Here is a 12,407-nt window from a genome sequence, read left to right as displayed (position 1 = left end):
GAGCAGTTAGGTTTCCTCCCCCCACTTTCTTTAGGGGTTTAAAGGTTGTCAGATGTATAAATGATCTTTGCTGGATTTTTTTTTTTTTTTACAATTCTTTTCTTGTGTGTGTGTGTGTATAGGTTGGGTGTTTAAATGTGGGTGATGTTTTTCACTGGTGCATTAAGGAAGGGAGGAAAAAAAGACATAGAATGTGGCCTACAGAATACCAGAGAATGTGACCATGGCAAATTGTAATAGTTTATGGGGTTCACCACCTGCAGATTTATATTGCAAAATTTTCTAAATGTAATTGTTAAACATTTTTGCTAAAATCTTTGTCAGCACCACCAGCATTTTGTGCACTGATGTTTGCATTTATCAGGAACTGTTTTTTGTCAACAGCTAGTTAAAGAAATTTTACTCTCAGATTCTGTGTTAAGAGCCACCTAATTGAATTCAAGGGAGTGCATAACACAATCTGAAGTCAAAGAGGTTAGCACAGAATGGTCCTTTTAAAAACTCATTCTTGTGCCTGACTGTCCAAGTAATTGCCACCATCCCTGAGGGAAAATAATTACTAGTATAAATAAATATTTTCTTCAAAGTCCCAGTTCTCATTTTAAGTTTGCTAAGAGCTAATTCTGGTGCTTTATCCACACGATAGCTCTTGGAAATTATCCTGTAAGCATGTGGAAAAAAATCTGAGTGAAATGGGGAAATTATCCACGAAGCACTGCTACATAAACATGATCCAGAAATGTTGGATCTGGTCATCCCTAGATAAGTGATATGTAGTTCTGCCAAAAGCCTTCAAGTGAGTGGTCCTTCCTAATATCCTTCATCTCTGATAAACAGCTTTCAAAGCTGCACCCGTTTCAGTTTACCCTTCTTCATACTGTTGACTAGGTCCTTCTTGCTCTTAGGATCAAAGGAAGACACCTTACACTGAATCAGATTATTGGCCCATCTAGCTCAGTATTGCCTAAATTGACTGCCAGCTGCTGTTCATGGCTCCATGGAAATGCTGGGTATTGAAATTGGGACCTTCTGAATGCAAAGAAGACCTCCTATCATTGAGCTATGGTCCTTCCTGGGTAGGCCACAATCTCAATACTGCTGACACAGTAAGTATCCTTTTGCTTGTCTACTTCTGGTTTGACTTTTTGGGAAATGAAGTCACTTGCAGCTTCCATGACCAGGGTGCTTCTCCCTTATCTTCTTCACCTCTTTTCCCTGGCATGGACCCTGCCCTTGCATGGCCACAGTGTACTGGACACACACTCTGACTCTATACTATAAGAATCAAATAAGTTAGGACAGTGTGAGTTTTCAGATGGAGTTTTGATTCTGTTGAATATTCTCCATGAGGTATCTTCTGGGTGTGAAACAATAGCCTAGGATTGTGCTTGGGATATGGATGAATCCTGAATCTTGAGCCAAATTGGGGTGCACCTCAGAGGGATTTTGAGTTTGTCAGAGATAGAGCAGGATTTGGAGCTACTCAGCATGAGCCAAAATGGGGACTTCTGAAGTGCCTTGTGGTGATTTCGCAATCCAAATCTATATGCTGTAGACAAGTGTCTGTTAAAAAAAATTACATTGAGGGAGCAATCCTATAGCAAAATCCACTGGGATGAAAGGGTTAGGATATCGCCAACTGAATTGGGAGGTCCTTGGCACAGCTGAACTAGGCTGGCTTAACTCCCTCATCCTTGGCTCAGCCAGAGATACACCAGTGTATCTCCTCCATCCTGACTCAGTTGGGAGTCAGTTGGCTGAGCTGAGTGCAATGGATCGTAAACTGGTTTAAGCTCTGAAAAATGAGTGCTATAGGGGCATAGTGGGGGAGGAACCAAAGAAGGGAGACCTAGGCTGGATTCTACACTGGTTCAGCTCAGTCATGTGACCTGTAAACTAGGTATAAGTTAAGGCAGCAAAAAGGGTGGTGCACCTCAAACAATATTTCAAAGGCTTCTTTTCCCTCTGCCAGTCTGAAGCCTGCTCAATTAGCAGTAGGGCCACCGCTGAATAGAGTTTGGATCTGGTGTAACTTTACGCTGTCTTAACTTACACTGGCTTGCTTTATGCCAGCTTCTTGTATATAGGGTTAATCTCTAAATGTCTCTAAGATTACCATATAAGGTAAACACAAGGGAGGGATGTTGAGGGAAAGGAAACCATGGGGGGATGGTGGAGAGAAAGCTCCATGTGACAGACAAGCCTGTAATCAGAGGGTATGATTTTATCCAGAAAGTGCAAGTTTTTCTAGTTCCCTGCATCAACTCAACTTTAAAGGAACCATGTTAGTAACCTTTGCCATTTCATTCCACGAAGTAATTCCTCAGATGGGCATGAGCATTAAAATGTTTCAAGTCAAATTGCTCCCATCCCTAGTCTGTCAATTGTACAATAAGTCACTTCAGGACAAAATATACCAGAATTATTTAACATTCTTGGAAGAGGGTGGGAAAAGGTATTTGAAACTTTATTCTTTCTTTGTTTTGGCTTGGGAACTCTCAGCTGCTTGTATCCAATGACTTGAATCTGATTTCAGCAGAATGTCCTTTTCAGAAGGTTGCATGGTGTCAATAGCTTTGCTTTTTCCTTTGTAATGGTAATCTCTTCTAAAATATTAATCCCTGATCATGATTCCTTCTGTGTCATCCCAGAGACAAGACCCAGGAAAACTGCTCTAGCACATAAAAACTAAAGACATTTGAGTAGTTCTAAGTATACCTCTTTAATGTGCAACGTGAGACCATTTTGGGTGGAGAAACTTACAAACATCAATTCTGGTCTTGTACACACTCCTCCTTACTCACTCTGCTGTCAAGAAATGGATGAGTCCATGTTTTTAAGACAGGCCCAGAAGGCTGCATATTGAGAATATTCAATGTAGTGCAGTATGGGATAGCTTCAAGTTCCCTTGGAAGTTTTGCTTCTCCCACAATTCTTATTACAATTTGTTAGTCGCTTTATCTTGCCCAGATGTACTCAATGTGACTTTCAAGCAAACAACCAGACAACATCCCCCTCCCTGATGCATTGAAACCAAGGAGAAAAAGAAATACATTAAAATCATCCCACCCACTTCTTAGGTCATAGAGGAAAGCTTTTGCCTGGTGCCTATAGGTGATGGGATGTTGCGTTTTGATTAATGTGTCTGACAGAAATAGCAGAGTGATCCAACTGGCTATGGTGGGGTTCTACTGGAGTTGTGATGCACCCTTCCCCTTTTCCTGGATGAAACACTACGGGACATTTCTGTTTATGCATAGGCTGAAACCCAGTGGTGCGATAGGTAATTTTAGCTCTGAACTTAATGGTCTTCTGCTCTCCCCCTATTTAGGTTGTAATAGGTATTACTTGCTTCAAAATGTGGTAAAAAAGGCTTGCTACATTTAAGGGCCCTCATTTTGCTGAGTGGGAGGGGGCTGGCACAGCTGCCCCAAAATTCTGCTCTGATGTCACACACCACTGCTGAAACCAGAAAAGCTGTTAACTCATAACCACACAGACACACTTTTATTTCTAAGGTCTCTCCTAAAAATACTTCTCTGAAAGGCAGAACAGGGACAGTGATTTCCTAGGGAAGAAAAAGCTGTCACTCTCTCTGGTAAATGGAAACCATTTACTAGGGCTGTCATTTTGGTTGAGATTTTCTTATGTACATTTTTTTTAAAAAGTAATTTCCGAAGGATTTATTTTGTCTTGTAACTAGTCACACACATTAACTGGCACTAAGATAATATCTTTTGACCAGCTTTGCTGGTAAATCACTGGGCTATGTAATTGACTTTTGTGCAAAAATTATGCATTATAATCTCTGGAAGAAATAAAATGGAAACATGTTTAAACACTTCCTTTTCTAAATGCTTTGGAGCCCCCCCCTCCCACTGCTAGGGATAGAAGGATTTGTCAATTTTCTCATTCTCCCATTTTAAATACAGTTCTCCACATTTCTGGAGCAATTTGATTTTTTAAAAAAATATTCTCATGAAAATTCACCAGCATTTTACTACACATTTTTCCTAATAAACACATTTTTGTATGTAGGTTTGACTAATGTACATTTCTGCAAGCAATCCCCCCTAGTATTTTGTAGGTTATATTCACTAATATATTCATTTTTGTGCATACTTTCCCATTGTATATGTATTTTTTTGCAAACATTAATTGGTTGGAGAACATCACAAAAAATGAATAAGTGCAATTTTTTAAGGATGGCTGTGTTTCAGCTCTTATATTGTTTCAGAAATTTCAGATTTGATGCATTCATTTTAATATATGAGCTTAATCAACGTAATCAAATTTCTCTCCCAACCCTAACTGGTAGTTCATTGTAGTTCAAATGAGGGGGAAATAGAAGCCTCAATTTCATTTTGTAAGTGGCATTCATTTTTTTCTTGGTGGAGCTAAAGGCTTTTGAGATGAAGATAGGCAATTGGATTCATACACATTGACCTCACAATTTCAGTGAAAGTTACATTTTCTGGGGTTGTTGTTGTTTTTATAAAAAAAGTTTTAGCATCAATATTGCTGTTCTGAAGCAGAGATGGAAAGCAGAATATTTTCACTCCAAGAACAATGATTAGCTCATAGAACTTCTCATCAATTTCCCCCTAAGATATCTTCATAAAAAGTAAGAGAAATGCAAACATCCTATAACAGGAACAATATTCCCTTTAAATGGTCCCCAAAGCACTACATTTCATTTTATACTTCCTTTAGCCTGAGCCAACCCAAGTGCTTCTGTCAGGTAACAAAGTGGTTTATGTTGATTTAAACCCCACCTTGCCCTCTCCTTGGCCACCAAAAGTCACAAAAGTATTTTCAGCTACTTCCTGAGGACACCCAGCCTTATGGGTCTTTGGTGTGCCATTGTAGAACTGTATGGACAGTATGGATATCTTAAAAAGTCAAGACATCACCTTGCCAACAAAGGTCCGTATAGTAAAAGCTATGGTTTTCCCAGTAGTGATGTATGGAAGTGAGAGCTGGACCATAAAGAAGGCTGATCACCGAAGAATTGATGCTTTTGAATTATGGTGCTGGAGGAGACTCTTGAGAGTCCCATGGACTGCAAGAAGATCAAACGTATCCATTCTTAAAGAAATCAGCCCTGAGTGCTCACTGGAAGGACAGATCCTGAAGCTGAGGCTCCAATACTTTGGCCACCTCATGAGAAGAGAAGACTCCCTGGAAAAGACCCTGATGCTGGGAAAGATGGAGGGCACAAGGAGAAGGGGACGACAGAGGATGAGATGGTTGGATGGTGTTCTTGAAGCTATCAGCATGAGTTTGATCAAACTGCGGGAGGCAGTGGAGGAGAGAAGTGCCTGGCGTGCTCTGGTCCATGAGGTCACGAAGAGTCGGACACGACTAAACGACTAAACAACAACAAATGGACAGTAAGCTTATGAGGGTGTTCCTGTTTATCTTAAATATTGTGATGGAACATAGTCATAGGAAGCGGGAGGTACTTCGAACAGCAGATAAGGGAAGCAGGGGGAACACCTTCCATAATGGCACAACAGAGATAAAGGCTCTGTCCCAGTCTGTTCCCTCCTGTGCTAGTATTCTACATGTGAGGAGAGGTTTGTAGAGGAACATGACACATACAACCAGTTACTATCTGAAGTGCCACAGTCCTCTCTGTTCAGACCCCTCAGGGTCTGAGTTTAAAGGGATGCGACCTGGGACATTGTAAAGAGGGAACAAAGCCTGGCTCCACTTCTGTGATGACTCACAAGCATGAAATCGCAAAATGCAAATAAATACATCGTTTCTATTGCTATCCTAATGAACACTCTGCTAGACCTTCAACTAGTTGTCTATTATCAGGCTGAAGAAGGCTGTTTTAGAGGGGGTCGTGTCTTTTGGATAAGTATCTATAACTGACTCTGATAAGGTTTGCAAAAAAAGAAGAAGCATAGCCTGGCCTTGAACTTTTAAATAGCTACTTGATACAGAAACGTAACATTATTCTATAGTTGGAAGGGGCTGATGGCTTGGCAAATGCCTTTTGAGATATTGCCAACGAAAAGAACAAGAATAATATGAGTGTTTGCATTTATCCAGGATTAGTCAGCTGGTTGTTGTTTTTTAAACACCCTCATTGGAAATCAATTCATCATTCAGAAGTACCTACTGACTCTCAAATGTTACAGTACTAGTGGAGAATGAGAGTTGGTATATATTGTTATTTTATCCAGATGGTGCAGTATCCCATGAAGTTTGGGAAGAGCATTAATTAATTAATATACCACTTGATGAAACCTCAAAGTTTTTATAAATGCACTTACTGTATGAGAAGACCTTGCAAAGCGTGTTCTCATAAAAGAGAGAGCACGTGTTGCGGATGGGGCCGAACAAAACCCCCAGTTAGTGACCAGGCCATTGAGGGCAATGGGCTGGAGCAGATTCGATGATGTTGTTACTGGGGTAAATTTGATGTTGCCAATTTAGGGGTGGGATTAATGGCCTTATATAAGCAGGGTCCACAGCTTTCTCTTTCTCTTTCGCTGGGGACATCGGATCTCCCGCCCTCCCTCCCTTGATTGGGCTTGCGCTTTGACCTTGCTCTGCCTGTCATGGGGTCGTTCGCATTGGTGCGGGGGCCCAGTAGGAATTTGTCCAATTGGCTGATTAGTGCGGGCCTTTTGGGTTTTGCCTACTGCTTAGCAAATCGTCACAACTTGTAAGGTTGGCGGTTAGGCATTGGTTAAAATTGGTTGGTGGAGGGGTATGGATTGGCTGTGCCTGCCCCTCCAATGCTGCTGCTGACGGGTATTCCGTTAAAGGAATTCTGAAGCTTACCATCCCCTTCGTCCAAACCCTGACGGCAGGGTGCGGGCCGCGTAAGCTTCAAGGAACATGCGCGGAGTAGATGAGGGCCTGTGACGCAGCTCCATCTGACTCTGACCATGTTTCCTCCGGGACTGACTAGGGAGTCAGTGCTGTCCCCCCCCCCAAGGCGGCGGGGGGGGGGGACAGGTAGTCATAACCAATGCCTAAGCAACCACTCTCAATTTGTATGAAAATAAAGTTGTGGCCAAAATTATGCCAAAAACCTTAAACAAAAATTACGTGTGATGTCTGAGTTATTGGGGTAGGGGTTTTGGGGGACCTCAGCACGCAACAGGCCTACCCTGAAACCACGAAGCAGCTTTATTCAGAAAGACATCAACAGCCATGTTTATTTGTGAACAACAAATCAACAATTCAGCCTAGCAGTAAGTGAGGCTAACGTTCAAGCTGGTTCCCATTTATGCAGGGAATCACCCTCAGGGAGGGTTTTGCAATAGACGTTGCCCCACCAACTGGTGTTTTATTTTTAAGTCTTAAAAAAAGTATTATATGTATTTTCAGAAACTGAAAAATAAAGTTAACAAACAACCACTTTTCAGTTTCTGAAAATACATATAACAAATAATCACCACATACCCACACCCCCAAGAAATATTCCATGCATGTAAAATGTAACTAATACAGTCTACTCTGCTCTCAGCAACAACTGCTACATCTTGACATCACGATGCTGTATGTTTCCTTACCTTGCCAGCAGCCAGTTGTCAAGACTTGAGAAAGTTATCATAAGTTATCACCTCAAGCTCAAAGGCCAAATGTGCCCCCCAGCCTTCTCTGTCCCTCAGATAGCAGCAGACTTTGGGCTCCCAAATGTTTGTGGCGCCCTGTGTGATTCTAAAATTTGGCACTTCCTGCCTCTTGCACTCCATTCTACATCACTGTTGCAGCTCCCACTGTGCTGCCAGTGCCTAGTGCAGCTGAACTGGTCGTGCTACCCTAAAACCTCCTCTGCCTCAGGTTATCCCCAGGCCACACCCCATATTATTTTCCCAGGGCACAACCCTCCCCACAGAAGTGGTTTTAGGGTAGCATGACTGGTTCAGCCACACTGGCTGCCACGCTGCAGGGGGCACCACAACAATGGTGTAGAACCAAGAGGTGGGGCACTGTTAGCATTGCACAGGGCACCATTGAAATTTGAGAGCCTGAAGTTCATCACTGTTGCATGGCTCTGCTTTGACACTCTTTGAGTGTTTTTGCTGGGCTGGAATGTGTCCTTGAATTTGGACCGTGTTTTTTGTTTGCCTGAATGGAGGACAGAAAAGTGTGTGTGTGTGTGTGTGTGTGTGTGTGTGTGTGGAAACCAAGTTACTGTATGAAGGTAACATTCAGATTCATAGCTTTGCTTACTTTTTCCTCCAGCCTCTCAGAAGTTGCCTAAATGGGAATGAGGCCCTTGGACTGAAACTTGCTCCTCTTCCCTGCAGTGAGTGATACAAAGTGGGGAGGGGTTGATGAGACACACAGTTGCCTTGGAGGGCAAGGTTATCAGCAGCTACTCTCTTGCACTGTCAGAGGCAGTATGTCTTGATGATCAGCTGTCCCTATTTTTCCAGGGATGTCCCTGATTTAGAGAAGCCTTCCTGGTTTCTGATTTGATCCTGCTTTCCCTTAAAGGTAAAGGGACCCCTGACCATTAGGTCCAGTCATGACCGACTCTGCGGTTGCTGCTCTCATCTCGCTTTATAGGCCGAGGGAGCCGGCGTACAGCTTCCGGGTCATGTGGCCAGCATGACTAAGCCGCTTCTGGCAAACCACGGAAACGCTGTTTACCTTCCCGATGGAGCGGTACCTATTTATCTACTTGCACTTTGACGTGCTTTCGAACTGCTAGGTTGGCAGGAGCAGGGACCGAGCAACGGGAGCTCATCCCGTCACGGGGATTCGAACTGCTGACCTTCTGATTGGCAAGTCCTAGGCTCTGTGGTTTAGCCCACAGTGTCACCCGCGTCCCTTGCTTTCCCTTAGGATGTCCCTATTTTCACTGGAGAAATGTCGGAGGGCATGGTAGGATGCCCCTGTTTCCATTGGAGAAATGTTAGAGGGTACGGAGTTATCCGACTCCCGAGCCATCTGAAGGCAATCCTGTATAGAGAAGGTTTTTTAAAAATGTTTAATGTTTTATTATGTTTTTATATATGTTGGAAGCTGCTCAAAGTGCTGGGGCAACCCAGTAAGATGTGTTGGGTATAAATAGTGAAATTATCATTATGGAATGGGACGTCCCTATTTTCATCGGAGAAACATTGGAGGGTATGGACCAGTTGCTGGGAATCACAAGCGGGGAGTGGGCTTCTGTGCTCAGTTCCTTCCTGTGGGCTTCCCATAGGCTTCTGGTTGGCCACTATGAGAACAGGATGCTGAACTAGAAGGGGCTTTGGCCTAATCCAGCAGGACTCTTCTTATGCTCTTATGTTCAGAGTCGGATGCATATATAATATCTGGTTCCAGCCTCAGAGGCCACAATGCAACACAGAGCTAAGTGTCTATAAGCCAGCTGATTTCAAAGGGCTTAAGTGTTCTTAACGCTGCATTGGATTGTAGCCAGTGTCCATAGATCTGATCAGACATTATGGCACAGAGTAAAAGAAAAAGTCAATAGTCACCAAGAGAGGTGTATGCATGGGGGAAGGGAGCTTTTCAAATTCCTTGTCCATCCCTATACCCCAAGTAAGCTTCCCTTCTCTGTAGAAAATTGGCATGGCTTTTTTACAATAAGATCCAGTCCCAAATGCTGACAAAACAGCACATCTAAACACAAATGCACATCTTTGTTTCAAAGTTTGCTGCTGCCAGGTGTGCATGGGAGAAATCAATTAATTTTGAGCATTTCTGATTGTATGTTAAAAAGAGTGCATTGGTCTGTGTGTTCAAAATCAATTGTCAAAACGATTGAGGATTAATAACTCTGGAATCCTAACCTTTTATGTTCCTGCAAGGCCATGTAATAGGATGATTCAAGATCTGATGCCATATTTCATTAGTACCAGAGAGGGAAACAGATTAGGCTTTACCAGAGCTGTGTAAATAACTTGTAATACTATGGATACTTCTAATACTGCAAATAATGAATAATGCATTTGACGTATTTTGCCTCATGTTCTCCTATTTCAGTAGTAGTTCGCAACACTGTTTTGCTTTGTTTTGTTTTAATTGAATCTGTGCCTCAGTTTTAACATTTCATGATAGGTTACTTTGTGGTGGTGGATCACAAGCCACATCAGGCTGAAAAACTTTAGTGAACAAAATAAGTGACGTGTTTCTACAGTTGACCCTCTGAATATGGCATAAATGGCAAACACATATGCTCATTTGCCGTTGCCTTTTACTCCTATTTTGGATCACCCAGTCTTTTGCTTTAATGATGAACATCACAAATCCCTGTTGTGGAGAAAAATGTGAATCTATACAACTAAATATATTTTGCCCAAAGGTCAACCCATTTTGGAAAACTTACATAACAACAACAACAACCACCACCATAATAATAACCACAATTATTTTATTATTTATACCCCACCCATCGGGCAAAAGATGTGCTTTACCAGTTGCACTGGCTCCTGGTGGAGTATAGGGTCAGGTTCAAGCTGCTGGTCTTGACCTTTAAAGCCCTTTGTGGCTTAGGGCCCTCGTATCTACAGGACCGCCTCTCCTGGTATGCCCCGCAGAAGACCTTAAGGTCCATGAATAACCATAGTTTAGAGGTCCCAGGCCCTAAGGAAGTCAAACTATCCTCCACCAGGGCCAGGGCTTTTTCAGTGATGGCTGCGACCTGGTGGAATGCTCTGTCCCATGAGACTAGGGCCCTTCAGGATTTAACCTCCTTCCATTGGGCCTGTAAGACAGAGCTATTCCACCTGGCCTTTAAGTTGAATTCAGCCTGATCTTCCTTCCCCTCCCCTTTTTATGAAGATCACCTGCTCTGAGACCCCACAGCAAATTCTCCCCTGGCCTCCTCGCTGGCCTAAGTAGGTCCAATTCAGCCACCTAGCCTTGGGGAATATCTGATTGATTTTTGAATTTTATTGTTATTCATGTTTTTATTTTTATGCTGCCTTTATAATTAAGTGTTTTAAAGTGTTTTACATTTGTTGTTAGCCACCCTGAGCCCGGTTTTTGAACTGGGAAGGGCGGGGTATAAATAAAAATTATATTATTATTATTATTATTATTATTATTATTATTATATAATTGGATCCAACTCAAGCAAGTATATTCCTACTCTATAAAGGAGAAGGGCTCCATTGCTTGACATTTTTAAAATCCTTTTGTTCATATGCAATCTCCAGTCAAAGTGGCCTAGCTTCCAATATATACAAATATCTACTCAGTATAGAATCTGGCTCCTCCCATGGACTGAGATTAGTTTGTGAGAGTAACCCAGGTATTCAGATAGAGGAACATGACTGGGAAATGTTGTAGTCCAGTGCCCTGTTAAAAACCATATCTGCAAGAATACAAGAAGTTACTCTAAAAATGCTATTGAGATGTCATTGGACTCAGCTAAAGTTGAAAAGGCCACTCTAGTCGATGCTGGGGAGGCTGTGGTTCCCCTGGAATGCTACTTCTTATGTGGTTGAATTGCTGCATCATTCAGAAGTTTTGGTCTTTAGTTTCTGATATATCCATGATCACATCTCAAATGCCAACCCCAGCTCTGGCACTCCACTCCTTGAAAGGGGGCAGAAATCCCTCAATTATTGATAAGTCCTTAGAATTCATGCTCCTAGCTGCAGACAGACTCACAGTTGCTTCTCACTGGAAATCTAACCTACCACCCCAGCTCTCAGGAGGTGTGGCTTGGAAAGATTTTAGAACACCTAACACAACAAAGGAGAGTCCTTAGACTTTAGAGGCAAGTCAAAAATAGACTGTTTTCATTTGATGTGGCATGAATTCTTTTCCTTTGTCAACTCAGATGCAAAATCCACTGAACCTCCAATTTACCAGGTTACTATGTGGAGAGGTTTTGTAGAAGATTACCGTATTTTCTTATTCCTCTCTCTGCACATTCTATTTATGATCACTAGGTAAAACTTACTATGCTTTATTATTATTCCCCTTACTGTGAAAAGTCTATGTGTAACTTAAAAGGTAAAGGGTAAAGAGACCCCTGACCATTAGGTCCAGTTGTGGCTGACTCTGGGGTTACGGCGCTCATCTCGCTTTATTGGCCGAGGGAGCTGGCGTACAGCTTCCGGGTCATGTGGCCAGCATGACTAAGCTGCTTCTGGCAAACCAGAGCAGTGCACGGAAACGCCGTTTACCTTCCTGCCAGAGCGGTACCTATTTATCTACTTGCACTTTGACGTGCTTTTGAACTGCTAGGTTGGCAGGAGCAGGGACCGAGCAACGGGAGCTCACCCCGTCGCAGGGATTTGAACCACCAACCTTCTGATCGGCAAGTCCTAGGCTCTGTGGTTTAACCCACAGCGCCACCCGGGTCCATGTGTAACTTATGCTTCTTCAAAAAAGAATGTTAGTGAGTTTGATTCCAGATTATTCTGTAACTACCTACTTAAGATGTAAACTCCATTGAGTTCAAAGGGACCTAC

At 42.6% G+C, this 12,407-nt stretch overlaps 1 long non-coding RNA gene across 1 annotated transcript in view; it reads left to right on the top strand.

The window, feature by feature from the left end:
- LOC308468870 overlaps positions 1–12,407 on the top strand; it is a 94,201-nt gene that overhangs the window by 51,165 nt on the left and 30,629 nt on the right. The window contains exon 2 of the long non-coding RNA XR_013981911.1: positions 906–1,106. This is a non-coding gene — a long non-coding RNA (uncharacterized lncRNA). The remainder of the gene's footprint in view (positions 1–905; positions 1,107–12,407) is intronic.

The sequence above is a fragment of the Podarcis pityusensis genome (genome assembly GCF_964106645.2).
Source record: "Podarcis pityusensis genome assembly, chromosome: Z".
NCBI classification, from domain to species: domain Eukaryota; kingdom Metazoa; phylum Chordata; class Lepidosauria; order Squamata; family Lacertidae; genus Podarcis; species Podarcis pityusensis.
The sequence above is the reverse complement of the archived record's forward strand: the minus strand, read 5'-3'. Positions and strand labels throughout refer to the sequence as shown.